Source organism: Brachypodium distachyon, chromosome 5 (assembly GCF_000005505.3).
Source record: "Brachypodium distachyon strain Bd21 chromosome 5, Brachypodium_distachyon_v3.0, whole genome shotgun sequence".
NCBI classification, from domain to species: domain Eukaryota; kingdom Viridiplantae; phylum Streptophyta; class Magnoliopsida; order Poales; family Poaceae; genus Brachypodium; species Brachypodium distachyon.
Genome location: NC_016135.3, coordinates 12009112 through 12019238, shown reverse-complemented (window position 1 = coordinate 12019238; position 10127 = coordinate 12009112).

Below are 10127 nucleotides of genomic sequence, written 5' to 3'. Positions count from 1 at the left end.
TGTTATCTTGCTAGTCTGCCACTTTCATTCTGTACCATGGCGTGAAGCTTCCTCAGCATTCGGTTCGAACCATGCACGGATACATGCCTGCCGCCTGCATGCGTTACTGAATGTAAGAGGTGATGTCTGTTTAGCGGACGACCGCCGAGACCAAATACGGGGACGAATTCCGGTGGCCCATTTTTGAGTTGTCGTTTTTTTGCCATTTTTATAGGCAAGACTTGACAACTAAGAAACTAATCCCTAATAAAGAAAATGATATCCAATTGAAAGAACACTAAATTTTCTTATCTCCATTTTCTTAACTACTATAACTCTATCTTTAACTTCCTAAATAAGATAATCAATCTCTTTATTTGATGGGCTGGAATCTGGATCTGCTCCATATTGGAGATGAACACTCTACCGATGGCTTGGCCTAGGTGCTACATTCACACCCGTGACAATATGGTTAAATACAAGTTTGAATATTTCTTGTTTGTATTAGGTCAAATTATGATGAGTTGTTCACTGTAATTTGATTACATACAACGTCAAAAATCTATTGGTTGTGATATGTTCAGAGGCATAATACAACGATTCTATTGACTGTGATCAGTTTAGATGCAATGTAAAGGTCTATCAATTTTGACATATTAGAACATGTACAATGGTTGAAACTGCCTTATGTTATGTGTTCCACGTCAGACAACAAAACATGTTGTACAATCGGTTATCTCTTATTGTTATACATATACCCTATAATTAATGCTTTGATGAATAAATTAACAAAACAAATCTAGTACAATGAGAAATTTGTCTTATTTTTGTTTTATCATTCTTGTGAAGAGATCATCTTTTAATTAAGAGAAGTCATATGTCTTTTCTTCATTCCTCTCTCGTTCGCGTCAGATTTATCCTACATGACATCGCTAAGAAAAATTGTACACGCACTTATGCACGCTTATGATGATATTTTGGTCGTGGTCCAGTCTAATTTCTGATGGATCAGTAGTAGAATATTTTATTTTGTAAATTCCTACCATATCTCTTTTTTAGTTTTATTGTGCTTTTAGTAATATAGATTAAATATTGCAAAACTCCGTGTCGAGAACTATCGGAAAACTCAACGTTTAAGATAAAATTTGAAAAACTACACATTTAAAATTCACCGTGTGTTACAAAACTCCATTGCCGCTAGCTTGACTGGTATGGCCCACCTGCCAGCAAGTGTCTCGTTATTCTCATCTAGGTATAACCCCTCTCCGATACATTATGTGTTGTCTTTTTGGTGTGTTGCTATTGTTAAAAAGATACAAACCTGCTCAATGCATCGTCTTCTGATGGTCCATCTAAAATAGTTATAATTAAAAAGATTTGTGAGACAGATTTGATGATCTTTCTATAGTTTTTTTTACGCAAGCAATTATCTTTGAGTAAAATGCACCGCAAGTCCTATAACTATTGAATGTGTGTCAAGTGAGTCCTAATTCTTTAAAATTGCAATCTAGACCCTAATTCTTCTTAAGTTGTTACACGCGGTCCTAAATGAGGCCGAGCCGCTGCTGACCGGCCATGTGGCAAGTTGACCATTGCCACGTCGGCCAAGGGACGTTGGGCGGGAGTTCTCCCTTGCTATTCCGGTAGTCAACCTCTCTCTCTCTCTCTCTCCCCTTGATTGTGTCACCGCCCCCAGCCTCTCCCACCGGCCCGCCGTCATGTCTAGGTCGATATTGACCGCAAGTTCCTCTGATGCAGCGGGGAAGCGAGGCAAGAAGAACAGCTCCCTTCCACCACCGTAGCCCCCAAAGCCGACCACAGAAGCTTGCCTTCCGTCGTCGCCGTCGCCGTGCCATTGGTGAAGTGCCCCTGCTGCCAAATCAGGACGATACTTCGTCTTGTGTCTCAATCAGAGACGAACCCAGATAGAGTGTTCTACAATTGCCCGAATCACTATGTAATTTTGTTGGTTTCTCATCGATTTGGGTGTTTAACTCTTTACAAGTTTAAAATTTGGTTGCGATTTGTGATGTTGTTAATGTGCAGAGGGGTGGGTGCAATTTCTTCTACTGGGAAGATAGGGAAGACATTTATGTCCATTATTTGGAATCAATTGGTACCCTAGTTCCAGATGTTTGGAGCACTGTAGTCGAATAGGAACTGTGACCATCACCTCGACCAACATCTGAATCCTCGGATGAAACCCCGTCAGTCGCGCAAAATCACACAAGAATCGGCAGATTACTTACGATATTGTGGCGGAGGATCATCAAGGAGACGTCGTGAGGGCACCATCACGTCGGAGCATCCCCGACGACGCGCGGCGATGGCCACCGCCTTACCGCCGCCCCCTTCAAAGATCGCCGGTGGTAAAACCCTAGAGTCGCCCGCCCTATCACCTCTGCTCGGAGCGGGGTCTAGAAAATTGGGGAAAGGACCATCAAATGAGAGATGGAGGGAGGTTCGGCCTATTTGCGATATCCAGCGACCCAACAGTTAGCCAGCCAGTCAACTTGCCACCTGGCCAGTCTGCAATGGCTAGGCCTCGTTTAGCACCGCGGATGAACAACTTAAAAATAACTAGGATACAGATATGCACTTTAAAAAAATGAGGACTCACTTGACACCCTTCCAATAGTTATAGAAGTTGTGGTGCATTTTACACATTATATTTCGTACAAGTTTTATAATGGTTGGCAATTTTAGAAACCGTCCAACCTAGTTGATTCATCGGTGGAGAAATAGTAAGTACTGGAAATACTAAAACAAAATTACTGGAATCTACAGAATTATCGATTTATTTTTTTAACTACAAGGATCGATCGGTTATTAAAGCACTGGTTAGTACGAACTGGTTAGTGGAATATAAATTCCCCCTGGTTTGTCACTCTCTCATCTCAATCCTCTGACCCGAGTCACCCAAACACTGCTCCTTCTCCACTCGTTCCTATCTCAGCGACTCCGCGAGAAGTTGCCTTCCCGATCCTTTGTCCTCGTGGCAAGGCGAAGAAGATGCAACGGGGCTGCTGCGAATGATGGCGGGCGGAGCTGCGGCCGGGATGCTGTGAACGGCGGCGTGCGGTGCTGCGACTGACGGCCCAATGTGTTGCGGCCGGCGGCGTGCGGTCCTGCAAATGGCGGCAGGCGGTGCTGCGAGGCGACCGGCGGCCGGTGAAGCTGCGACTGGCGGCGTGCAGTGCTGCAAAGGGCGGTAGACGGTGCTGCGAAGGTCACTCGGCGGTGCTAGAACGGGAGTCGATGATGCTTCAAATGGCGGCCGGCGATTCTGCGACCGTTATGCAGTGGTGCTACAAGAGGCACTGTGGTGTTGACAACTGCAAGCGCCATGGCCGCAAGCGGTGCCGCCTCCTGCCGGCGGTGCTTCAAACAGCGAGGCACGAGGCTGTATGCTGCAAGGTGGCGCCACCTCCCGCGTGCCGACTGTGCTGCAAACGACGAAGCTAAGGGCGGGAAGCCGTAGATGCCGATGCTGCAAGGCCGCGTCGCTTGCTGCTGGAGGTGCTACGGACTACCGGCGTTATGCTGCGAGCGGCGGCCGTCTACTGACCGCCCCGCGTGACACCGTGAGATTACATGGGCTCATCGTGTGGGGGAGACGAGTAGGACAGGGGGGATTTGTTTCGTCCAGAGAAAGAAGAACGGAAAGAAGGAGAGGACGAGGGGAGATTTGTTACGTGTGGAGAAAGAAGACGGAGATCGATCGATTCATTTCCTCTGTGCGGATCCAACTCCTGTGGCCGTTCCAATATATCGGACGGTTTGGCAGGAAGCAGACGCCCATAATTAAGAGTAAAGATAAACACACAGAATTAATTTCGAAAAATACCGAGAAGTACTCGACAATCACCGTAAAAACGCTCCTTTCTACCGGTTTGCACGAAGAGATGGTATTTAACATAAGAAGGTTTCCTCCCCTTTCCACATTAAACATTTTAAAAACTTTTTAAAAATGTATTCTCTCATATAGTCAAGTTTTACTAATTCTTATCTTGGAAAAAAACTATCGATCTCTACATCAATATATGCACGTTTTCTTGGAATACATCAATATGCATGTAACAGTCTAATAGTAGAGAAGTGTAGCACGTCGTTACTCGTTACAACCGGAGCTTCGGTCAGATCGGTTGAACCGCTTGCTTGAAGGTCGCACCGGAAAAGACGGATGAGGATCATGCACGTGGTCCAATACAAAACGGCACTTGCTTCAAGGCAGCAGACATGGGCTAAAACCAGTTCGAGATTCTTCGCAGAATGGGAGCCCCGAGCCCATATCGTTCAGAATTACTAGTATTCCGAAAGATCCAGCAAACCACTGGCTTTCAATATGACAATATATTAGCAGGGAGTTCAGAATTTTTTGCACTTTGCTAGTTTGGTCGGACCGTTGGGGACCCTGTTTTTTATCCGTTAGTAGCAACTAGCAAGAATGAGACACATTTGAACTTGTATGTTGGTTTTTCCAGCAAACAACGGTGGATTATTATATCAAGGTGGAAGAGATAATTCTAGACGACGAGTAATCGGATGGACTTTATATGACCAGGCGACTTTATGGAATCCACGTGGTCTGCTACTAGCTACTAGCTTCTTTATTGAACTCCACGTCGCAACAAAGAAGAAGTGAGAAAACATCCGCACTTCTGGGCACTATGAGCTGTTCATTGTTAAAAAATTAGAACCATCATTTGGATGCCATCATTTGGACTATTTAATCTAGCACGAACCCCTCACAGAATGATTACGAATAAACGTATCCAAGCATATTCCACTTTCTTCAGGGCATAATAACCCGACATGCATGTACGGTCTGCAGAAACTCGCTGAACATTTGGACACTAGAGTGGTCTGCATTGCACCTCGATGACCACGATGCATGCTTTCCCATGCGTCATCACAGAGCAGTGACTGCACGACATTGGCCGCGGTTCCCTGGCACTGATCCATCACCGTTTGTGGAGTAGCCAGGTTCAGAAGAACAGCAATGAGATATTCCTTTGGGATCGATGGTAGCAGCGTCTTTGGGCACACCGTGCAGAGAGCTGTTTTTTCCAACTCCCGGAATAAGTTTTGACGCACTGTTGCGACCGTGCTTCTTTTCTTCAGTCTTTGCCATTTGCAGCACTGCATGGACGTGTTTATTACTGCAACCCTAAGGCCGGCCGATTTCTCGGCCTGAGAGCATCAAATAAAGTGCGGAAGGAATCATCTCGGGGAACTACGGTTGATGTGCGAGCATCCAATTGATATAATCTGCAGGAGTGGAGACCGCGCGGCGTGGTTGTACAGAGACGGCATAAGGTCGATCGATCCCTTCTTTTTCTCTGGAATCAAACCATGCATGTGCTCAGCTCTGGTAGAGCTAAATAAACACAACGGCGGGGTGTACCTGCGTGTGCTGAATCTGCAGTTCCAATTGGTGGTATGATGGCAGTGTCAGGTTCAGGTACTGTTTTTATCTGTCAGGTAGACGATGGAGGGATCTGTGCCTACCTGCTATTCTGCCCTCAAATATGCGATCATGTGTCGCGGAATCGTATCGTCGTGGCCACTCTCCTTTTCAGCGCAAAGTTCCTGTGCTTTATTGGTGACTACGGCAACTCAGTTCTTCGTTAACAATACTTTTAGTTAGTTGTGCAGTGCCTTAAGTTTTGAAGTATGTTTTAGCATGTGCATCTAACCTTTAGGTTCCGTTTGGTTGTGGGTAATTGCGCATATGAAACAAATCTATTAATGTTGCACTGTAATCTGAGTTGTGCATGGGAGTAGATTTGTTTCATGTATAGCTAACCCTCTAATCTGGACCCACACTAATTTGAGATGCACATGCTGAAGTATACTTCAAAACCAGCTGTACGGTGAAAACTTTGTGAAAAGCAACCAATAGGGGGCGAACGTTTGCTCACTAGTCTTTCGGCGTGACGGGGTAAAGTTGCCACACCTGGAGAACCAACATTGTCACTTACGCAAGGTAAGTTGCCACTTACGAATGGCAAGCTGCGACAAGACATGTGGCGCAATCGCAACCACGTTTTCCCTGATTGGACGATCAGCATAGCACTCGCTCCAGGAGACTAAGGAACGAATGTTCGTTCATTATAAACTCCTTTTGGTAAAACCATAGTAAAAAGTTCAAAATTCTCAAAAAAAAATTGCACGTGTTAAAGAAGTGATGGTGAAAACTTTGTGAAAACAATCGTAAACAGTTCAAAAAATTGCATGAGTTAAAAAAGTGATGTTTTACGCCTCGTAAAAAAGAAAAAAGTGATGTTTTGTATATGTGTAAGATTTCAAGTGCAAACTGTGTTTGGTGGCAGCGAAAAAAGAACAAATTCAGCATGAAAAATGTTCTTAACAATTTGATCACACTATTCATTTGTATTCAATCTGCATTCAATCTAGTCGGTTCCACCACCCCTCGCCTAATAGGATGGTGGCATTAAAATTGTTTGTCTAGAAAATGTAAGAGTAGAATGATTAACGAAGTTTGGAAATCTAAATATCTGAGGTATATTGAATTTTTTTTGCAAAGAATATATGCACACCCTAAGAAAAATCTCTCCGTGATATGTTCGCTCGATATGTGTTACAAACGCTCTCTCCCCCTCGTAAGAATACTGCGTGCAGGCTGCCATAAGTTGGCCATCACTTGGTTAAATCACTTCAGTTCTCCAAATATCATAAAGGCACATTCTCTTTGTGAGTCTGTTTTAAAGTCCGACCGAGTGCAGATATGCACATTTGGCCATGGCCCTCCAGCTAGTATGCCATGACATGATATAACGGCCCCTGGAATTAGGCAATCATATGGCCTTTCGGTGTACCAGTGGACAAGTGAAGTGCACTAGATTTCATAAGAAAAAAAGGCAAATCTATCGTGCCACCACTCGTCCACTTGCAAGTTGCAACTTAATTTGTATAGGCACAAAAAAAAAACCGTATCTTGTCAGTTACTGTCTTCCGACCATCAGCATCATACTTGGTTAAATTTGTACACTACTCTGCACTGGCATCGCCAGCGCATGATGATCTCCTTTAACCGACAGCAACTCGCAAGCAGCAAGACCTGGCCGGCCGGAATGATTGTCATGGCAATTTTGCTGAAACCATCCTTTGATGTTGAAGTGTCTCAGGACATTCAGACTGAACGTACAAATTTAGCTAACCGCTTTACATCACAGAAGAGCTTGAAAGTTCTCACCATTTTCTTGTTCACTGAACAGCATGTACATGTACAGAAAATTACTTCCTCCGTTTCTAAATACTTGTCGTTGTTTTAGTACGGATGAACAGCCCTCCGTTTCTAAATACTTTTGTGTTGTTTTAGTGCGGAAGAGCAGCTTGGGTGAACAACGTAGGAGCAGCGTGCGCACTCGGCACTCTCCCGTATTCACGAGATCGCTAGCTAGCTAGGTACGCTTTCTCGAAGCAGGACAGACGTACGGCCGGCAGACGGAGACCACAAGTCCTACTAAATCTTTCCCAAATAAAAAAATGCATCTGCTCTGCAGGTAACGATCGTGGTCCGGTATTCCTGTCCGATATCTGACGTTGCCACGATTGTCTTATTCTTCCTCCCCGAGCCGGAGCCGCGCCGAGCGTGCCCTTGCCCCGACTGTTCCGGCGAGTCAATTTAAGTTCGTTTGACCTTTGGCAAACCGGGTGGCCGCGCACATGGTTTCGCCACTGATCGGTCCAGCATCCCGTCATCCGGCGGGTCCGTGTGCATACGAATTTGCGGATCACCTGAAAGCGACGGAGCAAATTTGGGACGTCGCTCTCGTTGTTAAACCCACTGACGCGCGGCGGCATACAGCCACGTCCCTGTCGATCGCCTGCGGTTCGTCCCGCTCTGCTTCGATTAGAGAAACGGAACGTCACGACCCAGCCGCGCACACACGGAGAAAGTGTTAATTGTGACGGAGAAGCGGATAGATGGCTCGTGGAGGCGACGCGAATATGCAATCTAGTCTTAGGTGGATCAAAAGTGGCCGCCTACATGCAGTTGCTTTGCATGTGTTGATCACACGCGAGCCGGCGAACGAGGATCTGAACGCGTTGCTGTCGTCGACCAGGTGGATTGGAAAACTAATCACCCCGAGATAGATGTTGATGTATCGGCGTTGAGCAAGTTCTGCACTACAGTTTTCTAACTGGACAATTTATCAGGAATAGCACCTCCACCCAGACAGAAGTGGTTGTGGACTATAACGAAGCTGTGTGCACACTCATATCGGGTTTATCATTGGACTGATCTTACTTGTTACTGCGACACCGGCCATTTTTCTACTCGTGACATTTGTAAATTGACATGCATAGCTTTGCGAGTTAAAGATTCGCCACTCATTTAATTAAGAGAAGAAGCGAATTCCACCTACATTTCTCTCTTGTTTCTGAATATATATGAGCGCTATGCTGAAGCTGACAGCTTCAAATAGAATAGATATCTTACAGTATGAGTACACTGATTGGTGGAGCTTTGGCAATTTTTTCTACTCACAAGAGTTCATTAATTTGCTAGAAGACGCCAAGAATTTATTGTTGGCCGGTCGACGGAATTCTTAATGGCTTCCAAGAACCACACAAATATGACTTTCAGGCCACTCGTTGATCAATAGCTTGTGACAGATGCATCCACAGTCGCACACTATAGTTTATGATCAACTTATTAGGTCAACCAGCTGAAGGATTTATTTATGGATGTGTGACGTATTAGAGCGAATTGCTCCCCAACAAGGTCACAAGCACAAGGGGAACCTGCAAGTCACTGTCGCTAATAGATTAGTGGCATGCAGCTAATAGTATTCCTGAAGATTCTCAAAAAGATTTGTTTTTTTCCTAAGGTGCAACCAGATTTGTGTTTACGAGATTGTGACATAAAATAGCTAACGGTCCCACTTTCTGATTTCACGAGATGGTAAAAAACTCAGCTCAAATTGATGATAAAAAAGAGCAATATATTTCAACACTCTCATCATGTCAAAAACTATATTTTTATTAAAAAAATGTATTGGATGGGTCTTAAACACAAGACATTTTCGCGTTGATATCATATTAAAGTAGTTGTATATATAGGCTTTACAATTTTTCTCAAATATACTTGTACATTTATTTCCCTCGAAGAAAACTTGTACATTTAGGCTGCCAAAGCCTAATTGATACAATCTTTTTACATCCGATGCGGGTTTGACACTTTGATAAGTGGCTATGGTTTTATGAGGTGATGTGACAAATAGTTGTTAAAGTTTGAACGTATGGATATCAGCCATAATGTGTCCATGTCTTCCCTCTCCTATTACTTTTTTTTATTCTCTTCTTTATTCCGGTGGACCCATATGACACCCTCTTTTTCTATTCTCTTATTTATTCCGGTGGACCCATATGTGCATAGGTTGTTACTTCTGCTTTTCTGATCTCTCTCTCTTCCACATAGGATTAGTACCTTCTTCGTAACAACCATGAAGATGCCCTTACTTATCATAGGCAAACAATTTTAATCTTATCGTCCTATTGGATGAAGGTAGGCAGGGTTAAATAGAGTTATGACTTATGAGGAAGGCAATTAATTTTCATGTGAATATGAAGAGGGAGATCAAACAATACTCCTAATTCCTAAATCCATCATGATATATATTTTTGTAACATACTTAATTATTTGATATTATATATATTGGTATGTTTTTCTATAAACCCAGTCAAATTTAAGAAGTTTCACTTAGAACATCTTATATTTAGAAACCGAGGTACCGGTTTTTTTGTCTCAAAAAAACTGAATGTACAACTAATTTCAAATAGAGGGAATATTTATGAATAACAGAATGCTTTAGTCTTATGAGACTGCTCCCTCTGTTCCACAAAACACCTCACATATTTTTTTTCCTCATTTCCATAATATACCTTATTTTTCTCTCGGCTTCCGCATCCAGCCAATAACTACTCACACTTATTTACTTTTAATCCAACATGAATGGTCAAACACTGGAAAGCGAGAGTTGTCTCGATACAAGTGCATGAATCTGTACGAGGTATTTTGTGGAACGGACGGGATAGTTAATTACGGTACTTTGGTGGTTATGTGCCTGTTTAAAATACATACCACCCGCCATATCTCTAATATTTACTATCTGACT